General features: G+C 40.2%; 1 long non-coding RNA gene across 1 annotated transcript in view; it reads left to right on the top strand.

Moving 5' to 3' along the window:
• LOC308176507 overlaps positions 1–11,960 on the top strand; it is a 75,694-nt gene extending 63,734 nt beyond the window's left edge. Inside the window, exons 4-5 of the long non-coding RNA XR_013938289.1 lie at positions 4,334–4,482; positions 11,258–11,960. This is a non-coding gene — a long non-coding RNA (uncharacterized lncRNA). The remainder of the gene's footprint in view (positions 1–4,333; positions 4,483–11,257) is intronic.
• The last annotated feature ends 927 nt before the right edge of the window (positions 11,961–12,887 follow it).

Raw genomic sequence — 12,887 nt, 5'->3', positions numbered from 1 at the left:
CCTTATAAGCAGGGGACAAATAACCCAGACAAAGGGAATTACTTTCACAAAGATGGGAAGGTCATGAAACAAAACAGATGAACCAGATCTTTTGCTAGTGTAAGTCAACATAGATTCACTGGGATGTAATCAATTAGGTATATTTTTTCTGAGAATTTTTCAGATTTGGGAAAGGGAAACCAATGGAGCACAGAGGACATTCTATATATTACTGGAAGCTTATGACATCCAGAAAAGATAGCCTTCTTTACCTGGGATTTAATATTAAGGGTAGTCTGTGTGGATTTCTAAGGGAAACACACTAATTTGAATGGCAAAGTGAAGTAATTCACTAACACCAAGTAAAAGTTGAATTATGTCTCACCAAATGTAACAACCAAGTCCTCTGATTACAGGCAGTATTTTCACCGTAATATTTATTTCATCTTGTGGTTTTGGTCGACAGTGAAATATATAATCATCTACTTAAGCATTCAAAGAACCTGTTTATGATTTGCTGTTCCTGATATGTGGAAAGAGAAAGGTTTCTGGCAGTTTTTCTTCTCTTCTTACAGTATTTTGCACTTGATAAGGAGAGAGAAACGTGGGAAATCTGAGATTAAGCCTCTAATTTAAACTAGGATGGGCCAAATTTAAAATAGAGTCTGAGATTTTCTAAGGCTGCAGGCAAGGTTTGGTTTAGAAATAGGGTCCAAAACAGCATCTGCATACAGATTTAGATTTGGCCCTCTTGCAGGTTTCAACATGCTTTAACTCTGAGTTTGTGGCTCCAGATTCTCTCTAGTTTAATAGGTAGGGCACCAAAACTCAGATGCCAAACAATTGCTGAAGGGACTGACTCCAGCTGTTTGAATATGAGAGGAATATATTACTAAAAATCTGCAAAGAGAAGTAATAACCATTACTATTATCATTATTTCTATTCCTATGGACCCTTTTTCTGTGAAAAGCTGCAAGGGCTAATCCTTAGTATTTTGCTACTGAGTGGAGAGTGAAGGGGTGTCAGGCAATTAGCGGTGCTCACTTACATTTCCTACATGAGCGAGTAGAAGAGGAGAGAGAGAGAAGAAGGGCCATCGTGCCTGGGTGAATTCTGGTGAGGGAGAAGATGGTTGCAGTCCTGCTGGACTGCCTGTTGGAAAGGGCAGTCTGACAGCCACTGCCTGTTACAGAGGGCTGATCCTAGCTAGCCTGACCTTAAGCCATCACGTTGGCCAGTGCAAACTAGGCATGAATGCTACCATTTCTATAACAATTTGTAGCCACTTTGTACAATGTACTCAAGGCACATGGTGAAGGAGAACAAAACCCATGTCTCGTTAACAAAAGGTTTCCAGTGGCTGTCACTCAGACTGTTCACTTCATCCTCTTCCCAGCACCTCTGTCTCTTAAGAGATGTTCTTCGGTTTAAAGTGTTTATAGATTTTAATTAACTAAGTCTAATAACAATCTTTGAGAGGTAGAAGCTCTCTTCACCACCACTAACATGCAGCTGCTCTTTCAGTAGTGAGCAAGAATGCTATTTACAGTTTGCAGCAGGAAATTAAGTTTATCCCAGGCAGTTGAAAGTGTAGGTAGGCAGAGAGGAGCTGGAAAGTGGCCAGAAGGCTGAGGCGCAGAGAAAACATCCACCAACTCTGGTTTACATCTTATCTGAAAGCTTTCTCCGTTAGCATTAAAGTTCTTCCCTTCATACCATGCTTGGTCATATTGGCCCATAAAAGAAACAGATGCCTCGAATCACTGCCCACTTCCTGCACCACCCAAGAGGTTTTGAAGATACTCTGTTCAGATACTGACTGGACATGACCCCACCTCAATATGCATTTTTAATATGTCTTAAAACTTTAAAAATCATCTTTACAGACAAAAACAAAACAAAACAAAACAAAAAAAAATTAGTGACAGAAACTGGAAATTTCATCTCTTATTGCCATCCTCCACTACACCAGTAAAAAAAGTATCTTCTAACACTAGACTCATCATCAAATCAAAGCCTTACTGTTACCAGGATAATCTACTTAACAGCATTGGGAAGGATGAAGTATTGTCAGTTGGTATTTAGCTGGGGGCCCTTCTTAACAAATTTGAATTTAACATGAGTCCTTTTGGAAAGAGGAGCTGAGCTTTTCTGGTTCTTAACAGGACAAATGTCACTCTTGTTAACCCAAACATTAGAAAACTTTTGGGAAGCTTAGATTTAAATTGAGGCTGTGTAATTGTGTAGTGGTAACTCCACTTTGGTTGGTCTCAAGGCAACTCCAAATGGCAGAATGCCAGGTGAAATGGCTCTAAGTGCAGAAGTCTTCTGCCCTCTGCAACCTGCACAGAGTCACACTTCATTGGAGGTGGTGGAGGAGGCAGCATACCTACGGTAGGAAAATATCCACTCTATTCCATACAAAATAGAAGCATTTAAACATGTCCATTGCTATTACTAGAGCAAAAACTTTGCAGAAGCAGGAGCAGTTGTATGCTGCAGAGCTGTATGTATACCTGAGCATTTGGAGCACCTCCGAGACAGGAATAGGTGCCAGAAGCTGTCTGATATATTTTTGGGTGGCATTAAATTAGCTTCACTTGCAAAAAAGAAATGATTTGGTAGAGTATACTATATCCATCAATGGAAAAAGGTGGTCAGGTTGGAAAGTATAGTATGACTGGCTTAGGCAAAAGGCCTTTTTTTTCCAATTACAATTAATTTCAGTGGACTTGGGCCTACAAGCCCCTGGCCTTGGGCACTTTTCACATCATAACAGTCGTGGGGAGGGAAAATGCAGAGATGAAATGCAGCCGTTCAAAACTAGCCCAAAGCTGTTCTAGCAAATAGACAGACTTTTCTCATTTTCATGAAACCATCGAATATATGAATTTCACTGGATTCACTTTCTTGTGCCGAAGAAGTCAACATAGTTCATCCTGGCATGTTCAAAATTGGAGGGATCTGATTGACAGAAGAGGGAGATGGCAGATTCAGAATATTCAAATCTTGCTGTTGCACACTTCACTGCAATACAAAAGATACACACACAAAGAAATACTGCTGACAGTCCATCCATTGCACTGTGCCATGTATACTTTACATCTCCTTTAAAATAATTTGTGTTTTTCTATTTTACCATATCATTATTATGTTTTACTCTTCATATTATATTTTCATATTTTAAGCTAGATTCCTCATGGGTCATCTTTTAAAATTGGAGTCCCACAGTGCTGTTCTTCCTTCCTCTATTTAGGGGGCATATCTAACTATATTTTCTCTTCCCAGAATGGTCTCCCTCACTAACTTTAATTTTTTTTTTTTGATTTAGTGTGTCTAGAAATAAAATTTACCTCAAATCAAAAGTATTTCTTGAGAAAATGTGGGATTTCAACTCAGAACCAATAGGGAGCAAATACATGAAGCCCCATAAAGAATCTGTGACCAAAAAGCAAGCTTACGTGGTGCACTGAAACATGGTATATGGACACCCAAGTTATCCTTAAGCAAACTAGGGTGATTAGTGGAAGTAGTCCCCCGTGGTGGTGTGATGCTTCACACAGGTACATCGCTCTGTATCTCCACAGTATAAATGCCCCAAGACTTGCCACAACCTAGAGAATGGGCTGAGCCCTGAAAATCTGGAAGGGTTTCTTTGTGTGTCCCCAGAGAGCAGTGCCATTCAAAGTGAGAGAGATGTTTGATGTTCTGTGACAGCATCGGGCAGTAGTACCCCCCAGCACTTTGTGGAGCTCCAGTATCTGCAGAGACTCATCCTGTGCAGCTGAGCTCCCTTCAGCAGTTCATGAAGGAACAGGTCAAACATCTGGCTCCTGCTTGTTCTCTCGTCCTCTTCCCCAGTGCATCTGCTGAGGGATTGTTTTGCTTTGAAACCTTTCAATAATATATAGGTACATTGGTGTGCATTTATGTCAGAGAGGGCCAAGCCAAAGGCAATGCCTTGCAGTTACTAGAGAGAGAGTGGTGTTGATCCTCAGTTTCTGTGGGATTTCACTGTCAGGGAGCAGTTCCCATGGAAAGGTGATAGGCTGCTGCTTCTCTCCTTTGCGTGGGCTCAATGCAGACCTTCCCTGGGCACTCCTTGTGAAGGAAGCACCTGCAGAGGGAGGCCAGCACAAAAAGGAGGGCAGCTGGGAGATGAGCAAAGCTCCTCCACCCTCCCCTCTGTACCTGGGAAAATGGCTTTCAGGTAGGACTCTGACAGAGAGATGTGGCCATGCTTCCAGGGAGCAAATGGGTGGGAAATTCCTAGGTTTCTGCACAGTGTTAAACTCAGTGATCGGTTTGGTGTGGGGAACAAACATCATTTTTTATTTATTTTTTTCTCAACAGGAATGAGAAATCAGTCACAAATTTCATCTCACTGGAGGCAGTTAAGGAAAACTAAGCATTTGGAGAGCATGTGCATTCTTTCAAGGTTTCCCTCAACTGACCATGCACATTTTCTTAAAAGGGGAAAACACGATCAGTACAGCTTGCAGGTATGTTCTGAAATTAGGGTCTCCATTTTTGCACTTCTTAGTTCTGAGGCACACCCCGAGTAACTTGAGTTATAGCAATGTAAGACCTCAAAACCCAGTCCAGCAGTCAAACATTGTCAGATGATGAATGAATCCCAGTTGAACACTGGCTTCGTAAGGAAAGCAGGTGAGTCCTGTCTGGTCTCAAGTTCAGTTACAAACACTTCAAACAGCTCTAGCTAATATGTCTTCTCATCTGCTGCTTTATTTGTCATTAAGTGATCCTTCCTTGGGCTTTCTTGTGTTCTGCATAGTCATTCATTTGAACTGCCATTCTCCCTGGCAAGTTGCAGGATTTTCAAATGCAGGTTAAGCCAGCTATTTCCCAAAGCAGCTAGTGCACATACTTCTGGGATCTCTTTGTAGCATGTACTCTACTAAGGTCTAGCAGCTCCTATTTGCCATTTGTCTCATTTCTATCTTGCAATTAAACGTTTTATCTTAACCCATCAAAAAGTGCTCCTTACAACACTAAGTAGAACGCTTCACATGAAAACTTTCCTATGAAAAGAAGGTTTCTGGATATGAGACATACAGCAATTAATGCTGCTTGATAGAATCTATAAATGTACACTGTAGCAATGCTATTTGCTTTAAGTACTACTTTAAGCAGGAAAAGGCAATGAATCCCCCTTCCAGTGTCTGATTTTATGTTTAAGAACTAATGAACTGAATTCTTCGTAAACATTGGCAAAAGATGCAAATGAACAGACAGATTCTCCAAATGCAAAGGGACATATGAGAAAGAGCTAATTTTACACAATTGACTCTCTAACCTTTTTGGATCAGTGGAATTAGAGGCTGATTAATCTGCCATGATTAGCATTTATTGAAGCTTTTGACACTGCTGCATTGTTTTTCTTTTCCTTTTCTTTTGTGTCTCAGAGAGTTAACAGTTTATAATACATTTAACTGCCAGTCCATCACCCTGACAGGGTCATAGCTTTCCTTTATGGACTTTTAAAATTAATAACAGACAGTTCTATTTTGACATGCCCTTGCTTCTGCTGCAGAGCTCGGCTGTTTAATTGTAGAGCTGGCCTCTTGTGGCCAAATGCTCCCAATGTTTAGCAAGGGTTGAAAATATGGATGTTAGGAGAAAAACTGGCAGATGGCTGACAAGGCATTTTTACTCATAACACACCAGTAAAACTTTAACTCAGAAGATTTAGTGCTAGAGCTTTGCAGTCAGCAAGCTGCAGCCATATGCAGATTTTTTTTTCAAACTTCTAAACTGATGGTTTTGCAAAGTGTGCATAAGCGGCCTTTATTGATTATGATGTTAAAAATTGAAAGCGTCAGTATCATTTAGCTTGAGATACTTTTAAAGAAAAAATGAACATTTGTTTTCATTATGAATTCCTGATAGGCCAGACACCAGTAGGGTCTATGGTCTTTATTTTTTAAACTAAAGCGAGGAACATTCTTACCGTGCTTTTTTCTAAAAGAAATGTTGTATATATGAATCAAACAGCACCTAACATATATACAGTAACTGTTGGTTCTTACACATTCATAGACTCCAGATGATGTCCCGACCCATGAAAGTGACTTGTTAGCTGGATATAAAATCACAGACACCATAAGCCTGGGTGATAGCTTCACAGCCTAACTTTCAGACACAAGTTAGTATTTATAACACTCTCAGTACCTATCTATCACCGCAAAAAGCGTGTTAAATAACTTTAAAGGCCTGACAAACCCACAAAACTAGGAAATGAAGATTTATGGGTGCACAGTCCATGAATTCATTCTATTGTGCCTAGGTGTTACAGCACACACAGCAGTGACATACGTTTGCTTTAGTTTAACTGTGAAGTGATGCAAGTACATTATCACAGGTATCCTGCAGTGGCTAGGTAGCGCTGCCCACCATTTTTGCTGTTGAACACAGCCAAACTTTGTGCTTGGTCACAAAATATGGTGTAAAATAGTCAGTTACTTAAATCCTTTCTCTTTGCTTCTACACCATAAGATATTCACTTGTGTATCAGCTAATCATAAACATAATTTATACCAAAAAAATGGAAAACACATTTAAGTCTACATTTATGAAAAGAAACATTTAATCTCAGCTTAAAAAGGACAGATAAATTTTCGGTTAGGCAAGTAAAAAGAAAGAACATAATTTTTTTTTTCCATGCCCTGTGAGATAATTCTGTGTCATAAACACAACATTGGTTAAAAAAAAAAAAAGCAACACAAAAACTAGATACGTCAACTAGTGCTGCTGAACTTCAAGTCTGTCTACCTAGAACAACATTAGTAGATAAAAGTTTGGTAACTGTGCGCTTAAATAGCTTTGCTCGCACATCAGAAGAGTCTGCAGGTAGATGACTCTGCACCTTAGGTTGGTGTTTCTCTTGCAGACACACCTCTTCCTCCCACCAGAGCAGTGCTGCCTCCCTGGCAAACTTTTACCTGATATCCTTTTTAGAAAGAAATGCTGGAGGTGGAATTCTCTTAAACCCTCAAACACAGTGGTGCAGTTATATCACAAATCAAATTAATTAAACAGTATTTAAATCTATCAGGGCTTCCAAGAGGCCTGACGAATTTCACCCTGCTAGCAAGTCAAAAGGGAAGCTGAATTGTAAGGAAGGAGGCCCCTCACAGCCATTGCTAGCCTCATTTTTGCAAAGGACAGAGCAGCCCTTCATCATGGGCACTGCAGGGGAGAGGAGCAGCAAGCAGAGTCTGTCTCCAATAACCAACCTGGGGCAAGTCATCCTGATTTTCTGGCCTTTCCCAGCTGGCTGTTGTCAGGCAGCTCCTCCTCTCTCCCCGTGACCAGTCCTGCTCTCCTCCTGGGTTCAGCTTCACACAGCTGCTCCCAGTAAGAGAGGCATGTGTCCTGCTGCCTGGCACCAAGCATCCAAACCCATCCCTCACTGTTTAATGCACGTATTTTCCTAATTTAAGTTCTAATGAGCCTGCCTGCTTTGGGCATCTGGTACAGCCACCCCAAATAGCCTCTACATGGGGCTGAACAAGAGTATGTTCTGCTGATGTCTATGCTGTGAAGGAGGCCAGGGTGAGGAGCCTGTTGCAGACCCAATTCAGCTTTGAGAGAGCAGGTGGGGAGCTGCCTTCCCCAAGTCCTGTGATCAGCCTTCCAAACCGGGGACAGGGTATTTCTGAGAAGGGTTTGTAGCTCTCATGCCAGGTTTCTGGGAGCCAGTAGGTCTCTGCTGAAGCCTTCGCCTTCTCCTCACACCTCCAGGCCCCAAGGAGAGGAAAAGACGCCCTGTGCGCTGCGGCCTCCTAGTCATGGGGAGAAGGGAGGGAGAAAGGGGGGTTGTAGGAGAGGAAGAAATTCTTTGTATATAGCAATCAGGAAAGCCAAAGAAAAACCTCCTTCATGAGACACCAGAATGAAACAGGGACAGGATTTTGAAAAGACTTTGGGTTACAGCAGCAGTGCTGACAGCATCAGCAGATTGCCCGACTCTTTAATTTCATGTTACCAATTACTACAATCAAATTGATTACATGAACTGAATTCATGTGTATTACCTGAGTGTGTGGCCCCTTGTGTTTTGAATACTTATGCATAAAAATTGCTATAATTCTTGTTAATAGTTATTATAGTTCATCTATTGCTCATCTATAATCTCTTGAAGATATAATAGAGAGAGAGACAATGGGGTAACGGAGTCTAACACCCCGACTGAGGCTGAATCGCACCAGAGCCAGTGTTAGTCAAGCTTCGACTGAGGAATGCCCAAAACATTTCAAGTGAGTCAAAACTGCTGAAAACCTGGCCGAGTTCCCTCCTTTATGAAAACTTTCCAAAGATTTACCCAGCTTTTTGCCATGGAGTTATTTCCTTTGAGAAAGATAGTGCAAGGGCAGGAGTTCATTTTGCCAAATAAATATTATTCAATGCTTGTGAAGTCCTGGCATTTCCAAACCTAAAGCAACAAAATCCATTTAGCACCAGGAGTCGGGATTTCTTGCTCCGTTGGTACCCTGCCAGCTCCAGGCTGTGCCAAAGCCACTATTGCCAAGGGGATAATGAGGTAATGTGCCTGGGTGATAAAATTCTGGCTTTCTGGCTTGTCGCCTGAGATATAAGATGGCACACACCTATGATCATATGAAAAGGCAGTGTGGGGTCTTTTAGGAGGCTTTCCTGCTTAAAATAATGTATCTGAGAAAAGAAAGAGCCAGGAATTAGAGAAAAGCATCCCTTAACTGCTTATAAACTGAAAGGAAACTTCAGTGGCAGAATACTAGTCAATGCCTAAACCAAAGTCTGCTTTAACTAATGCTTGTTGGATGTTGAATTACAACAGAAAGCCTATGTTAATGCATGTGAGAGCCACATGAATATCAAACAAATTCATTATGATCAGTGCTATTACAGTGAATACCAAATGAGTTCATAATGATGGAACAATGAAACTGTTACTGATAGATTTTATTTCTGCAACAAATCCTCTGTATAAGGGTCCACTCCTGTAGTATTAATTCTAATATGACTGCATCTGAATATTAGTATCATCAGATAAGTTATACCTTTCAATAGTCTGAACTATACAGTTGAACCTTTTTTTCCCCACCAGTACATCATCTTTTTTATCTCAAATTGTCCTTAAAGTTTGATGACTATTGTAAAGGGGTAACACTTTATTTTAAGTATCCAATCATTAGAAATTCATTTAGTATTCATTGCAATAACACTAATACAATAGAATTGAATGAATAAAAAATTCATTTAGTATTCATATGGATGTGAGATGTACCTCTAAAAGAGTTTCACTCTAATTCAGCATTATTTTAGCATTGTTTAATGGACATTTACTGGTAAAGATGACTTAATTTCTATACTTAGATATTTAGATTATTATTATTATGAATTAATTAATTTTTTATATTTTTAACAAAAAGTATTAGGATATATGGCAAATTCATCAGAATATGATGTGAGTGTTTCATACCTGAGCAAGAGCATCAGCTTTATGAAAATGGTTAAAAGGAATTCTGAACACTTTTTTTTTTTTTTTCCCCGTTTGGTATTTACATATTTACAGAACTTGCTAGTTACAGAGGTTGCATAAATTATTTGATAATGCAATGCATCCTTGCTGATTGGAGAACTATTATTTTGTATCAGACCTTAAAGCACAGAAATATCTTGTTTATTATCCTGAAGGACTTCTAATGTATAAATTGCAATTATAAGAACAAAGGCAAATCAAGCTTTCCTGCAGATTATGATCATTAGAGGCAGAAAAGAGCTACATCCGTGTTCGACTGTTGGATGCAGTTTAAGTAAATTGAAGAAATGCCCCTACCCAGCAAAGGCAAAGCCTTATAGATAACCTTTCCTTCCTCTTTAAGCTTACTCTCTACTATCCATTAGTGATGGTTACTAGCAAGCTGCAGCCACATCACTGAATTTGACAAAGTTATTCTGAACCCAGAGGGATTATGATGGTTTGCCTATAATTTCTGGACTTCAGCAAACACACAAATGCATTTATGAAGTACCAACCATCCTTTCAGCTAACTCTTCATTAAAATGTATTTAGATGTCCTTCAAAAAAAAAAAAATCGTCTTACAGTGAAACTCAAACTGGCTGATTCCCAGGCTTACAGTTACTTTCCTATCAAGAATTAATGCAATATCATGCACACACCATTACTGAAAAATTCTACGCTGTTTTTTGCCAAGTGTTCCTATATAACAGTTTTATCACAAGTCTGACAGCCGCCATAAAAATTCCAGGCATTCTATATCAACAGCCCTCTTTGTACTAAGTTATTAAACATTAAATTTTTATTCGTCATTTGTATTCTGTTATGCAAAATAAGCTCCTTGATAAGATGTGTCTTCTTAATTGGGCCCTTGATGCTTCTTGGATCGGAGTTGTCAGATTAGCTGGAAGAAGAGGCTCTGCATTGAGCCAGCTCGCTACCAGGAGACCAATAGCTTTGTAACAACGATATTAAGTTAGAGGGGCCAAATGGAGGGCAGCACTAGGCTCAGGTGAGACTCTACATCTGTGCATGTCTTATGCTCAGGCACTTTTCTCATAGCATCAGCAGGGCTGATGGAAATAGATTTGTTTGTTGTTTACAGCATGCAGCTGTGGATGCTGCTGCATGGGAGTTGTATAAGATTGAAGCAAATTTGTACTGAGACTAAAATATTGAGCTTTTCTCCAGTCAGCAGTCTCTGGAATCTTATTGTCGAAACTTTATCTAGTTGTAACCCTCCCCAGGGTGATTTTCATTTGCAGCTGCCCTGCTCTCTCTCACCGCCTGTCCCACACTGCCTCTGCATCAGCCAGTGCAGGGGTAGACTCCTGGTGTGCAAGTCAGTGGCTGGGCCGTGCATGGGCAGCAACAACTGGGTCAAGCAGCTTGTACCCTGGGTTTTCCAGAAAGCTGTTTGATTCCCACAGACCCCTCTGACAGCTGTCATTATGAGACATCATTATTTTCATCTCTTTTAGCTATAACCTGAAGAAAGGGCTCAACATTTAATGTGGCGCTTGGTCACAAAGCATAATAAGAAATCTCTCGAGCACAAGGAGGAAAAAAAGTCATGAAAATGTAGGATTTATTATCTTCATAAGGTAGACCAATTTTAACAGAAGTATGGTACCATTCCAGACAGGTGCTAGAAATTTAACTGATTAATACTTTTGGTACTTGTTTTACTGAATTCTTCTGTAATTCTGAAAAAATGACTCTTTCATTTAATGCATTATTTTCTGCATTGCAGCCAGACATGGAGGCATACATGGAGACCTAACCAACTTAAGAGTCTTTGCTGTGTGTGGAAGGAATACAACTGCTGCCTCAGTAGACCAACCACACCAAGAATATGTGAAGGGAATCATGTTTCCATTTTGCAGATGGGAAATGGAGACTAAATGGTATGGCCAAAGTCACACTCAGAAGCTGTGCTGGAACAGCACATTAAACTGAAATTTCTCATATTTGACAAGGTGTCCTAACCACAAGACCTTCATCTTGTCATAATTAAACAAGGCTTATTTAGTATTTAGCAAAACACTATACTTCGGGCTGTTGTATGACCTTTCACAATGCATTGCTTTTACTGGTTTAACTTCAGAAACCCATCTGTAGTTTTCATTTAGGACACTGATTTTTCAGACTTTTCCATGAAACAAACAAACAAACAAACAAAAAACCCTGAGAAATATCAATATGCAATATTATATGGATTTAATAACCTATTGCTCTGAGATTGTTTTCAGTTGTTGTCTATGAAAAGTTTAGATTTTTTAATATGGATTTTTTTAAGAAGTCTTTTAAAGGAGTATAAAGCCTAATCCTATATTCTGGTGTATATTTTCATTTCAGTACACCTGCTGCAATTTAGATTATGGGTGACACCAAGGACTAGCGATCAATCTCACATCTTTACTATCTTCTCTTTAGCCACAGTGATATTTTTTAAGCACCTTGTCTCTACAGGACATTTGACTGAAGTTTTGATATCGAGCTGCAGAAATGATTTCTGCAGAAGGAAGGAGTAGTAATGAATTCCGTATGTACGACCCTATGCATTCTTTTTCTAGTTTAGTATGAAGGCCTTCTGCAAATCTTTCTGTGTTTGTTCATAGGTGTCCTCATGCGGGCTGTGTAACTACAAGGCTGTGGTGGATCAGTGGATATTTCAGCAGCAGAGCTGATAATATGAGTTTATGCCTAACATGCCTTGTGCTTTTAGCTGGGACGAGGGTCAAACAGCAGAAGCATGGTGGGGGGAAAAAGCAGCTGTAATGTCCAAAGCCATTACAAATGCTTTCAGAGACATTCTTTCTCTCTGTTACGCATGCTAAGGCCTGCTTTCTTTCTTTCATGCTAAGGACATCTGTTCCTCTTAAGGACATTCGGTGCTTGCTTCCTATTCTAAGACCACCCAAGCCAGATGTGTGTTCAAAGATGAGAAAAAGTAGTTGGTAAAGGCACGTGTCCCAACATCAGCATCTCACACAGCCCAAGGGGAAGTGGGGGAGATGGTGCTGGCAGTGCCCTCTCCACATCTACAGTCAGCTGTGAAAGGAGGGAAGAAGACATGCATTTCCAGCACTTCTCCATTGATTATTTGGTGTAAACCTCTTCAGTATTCAGAACATTTTCCCTGGAGCAGGGTAGAACAGCTTGCTCACTCAGTGTCCCTGTGCCTGGTGCCCAGCGGGTCTCCCCATCAGGCAGCACACTTCCCTTCCTTGGCTCAGAAAGTTCCTCACAGCACTTAAGACATTTTTTAAGCCTTGTTTGTAGAAAATTATGAAGATTTCAAAAGGAGAAAGGGAGGCGAGTCTTCAGATTCTGGGGGGAGCTTGCTCTTATCTGCAGAATTAAAACCCATGATCCTGAGT

This window comes from Anser brachyrhynchus (genome assembly GCF_964034855.1).
Source record: "Anser brachyrhynchus genome assembly, chromosome: 12".
Classification (NCBI taxonomy): Eukaryota; Metazoa; Chordata; class Aves; order Anseriformes; family Anatidae; genus Anser; species Anser brachyrhynchus.
This window is presented reverse-complemented; position numbering and strand designations above follow the sequence as displayed.